We start from the raw sequence: 2,698 nt of genomic DNA on the forward strand, positions 1-2,698 counted from the left end.
TTTGTGTTAAATAAGTAGTTTTTGTATCTTTTAAAAGAGCTTTACGGGGATTGAGTCTCAGGTGCCAGATTCCGTGCGATTTTTATTCTTTTCAGTAAAGACATTCGATATCCTAAAAATGTTTAATTCAAATTTTTTTAAAACTTCGAAATTTTTCAACTTTATTTATTTTTTTCTTTTTGTAAATAACTTAAAATGTCAAAATATGCTTACAGCTCTAACAATTGCGCTCAGTGATTGGTCAGAGACACGATGTGACTTTCCCACAGGTATTTTATGACCGGTTATTCACACTACCTAATCTATTACATGTATTAAATCAGTATTTTGTACGCAGTGGAACGATAAACACATAAGTCATATCTATAAAAAAAAGAGAAGATGGAGCAGATTAATAAAGTGTGTTTACATAACAAGGTTATTGTAGCATTGAATGCTGACAAAGAGAAGTATTTAAACTTTGAAACAAGTACAGGTGGTAGCACTATTGGAAATGTATGCATGCATTGTCATGACAGTAAGGAATTAAATTTCTTTGGAATACCGAAAAAATTCAACTCATATGTTGGTGGTTATGCGAGATTGAGATCTCCAGAGAAGATTGCGTTCAAAGAGAATGCCAACATAAAAATAATCATTGATGATAGAGGACAACTCCTTGCTACTGTTGCAGGTAGCACATTACCTACTGATACATCCAATCGTCACCTTTCGGGTATTAGCATTCAACGGAAGATCAATAAAAGAAAGGCCTGCTCTTCTACTAATATTGTAAACCATATCTTGTCTACGTGCCGAAACTGTTACCTGTGTAAAAATAATGTGATAATAGACAGTGAAATTGCCAGAAAAATAAAAAGGACATTGTCAGAAAATATCACCATGGAATATAAAGATGAATCGATGAAAAACAAAGCACCAGCAAACGTTACTGCCATTGATCAAGCAGTCATTGAACCAAATAATACCAAAGACGAAAAGCATATTGATCCTGTTGATGAGACACCAGTAAAAATTGTGTATGACTCAAAATGGAATAATGATTATTCTACTGATTACGAACTAAGAGAAGACAATATCTATAAGATCAAGAGAGAACATGTTGAATTATTTTATGGAGCAGATTCAAAATGTCCAAAGTTAATCATTGATATTAATAATGTATCATAATATATTTTTGTATCAATATTCTACATAGCATTATTTCATTAAAAATATATTATGCATTACATTGTTATGTGTTCATTAATTTTTAGAGTAAGCTAGCATATCAAACGTTTAGAATGTCTAATAAAACGTCGGAGATGTAAGAAAAGGAATTTGCATACATCTATTGTCAGACACACGGGAACAAATTCTTTCTTGAATTCGCCTCCTGGATAAATAAAAAAAGACATTTCATTCGAGAAATTATGACGAAACTCTAAGTAAGCAACAAACTCTTTCTTGAAGTTACCTCATGGATACACAATGCAGAAATTTCATTTAAGAAATTATCAAAAATTGTAAGTAAGTAGCAAATTCTTTCAAAAATATGTTAATACGTTTAAGCAATAAATATCTTGAAGATTAACCCGTCTTTATTCTTTAGAATAGTTTTATGCATTTCATTAAATTATGAAGAAATTGTAAGTAAGTAACAATATCTTTCTTGAATTCGCTTCCTGGACACAATACAGATATTTAATTAAAGAAATCATAATAAAATCGCAAGTAAGTAATAAAGTCTTTATTGTTTTCACCTATTGGACACACAATACTGAAATTTCATTCAAGAACTTATGAAGGAATTGTAAATAGGTAACACACTCATGTTACTTCATGGACACACAATGCAGAAATTACACTTAAGTAATTATCAAGAATTTTAAGTAAGTAGCAAATTCTTTCTTGAATTCGCCCCCCTGGGTAAATAAAAAGGACAGTTCATTAGAGAAATTATGAAGAAATTGTAAGTAAGTCGCAAATTCTTTCTTGAATTCACCTGCTGGATAAACAGAAAAGACATTTCGTTCAAGAAATTATGACAAAATTCCAAGTAAGTAACAAACTCTTTATTGTTTTCATGACTTAGATACACGATGTATAAATTTAATTCAAGAAATTATGAAAAAATTCTCAGTAATTAACAATTTCTTTATTGAAGTCAGCTCTTGTATACACAATACTTAAATTTCATTTACGAAATTATGAAAAAAAACAAACAATATCTTTCTTGAAGTCAACTCTTGGATACACAATACGGAAATTTCTTTCGAGAAATTATGAAAATATTTGTAAGTAAGTAACAAACTCTTTTTTTTTTCACCTCTTGGATACACAGTACAGATACTTCATTCAAGAAATTATGAAAAAACCACAAGTAAGTAACTTTTTTTTTCTCTTTATCAAAAACAATTTTCACTTAGCTACATGATGTAGAAATTTAATTCAAGAAATTAGGAAAAAATTCTCAGTAAGTAACAATTTCCTTCTTGAAGTCAACTCATGGATACACAATATGGAAATTTCATTCAAGAATTTCATGACTTAGATACACGATGTAGAAATTTGATTCAATAAATTACGGAAAAATTCTCTGTAAGTAACAATTTCTTTCTTGAACTCATCTCTTGGATCCACAATACGGAAATTTCATTCAATAAATGATTAAAATATTTTTAAGTAATTAAAATACTATTTTTTGATTTAAACTATT

This window comes from Artemia sp. Qi Xiang Cuo, chromosome 21, assembly GCF_049724085.1.
Source record: "Artemia sp. Qi Xiang Cuo chromosome 21, ASM4972408v1, whole genome shotgun sequence".
NCBI classification, from domain to species: domain Eukaryota; kingdom Metazoa; phylum Arthropoda; class Branchiopoda; order Anostraca; family Artemiidae; genus Artemia; species Artemia sp. Qi Xiang Cuo.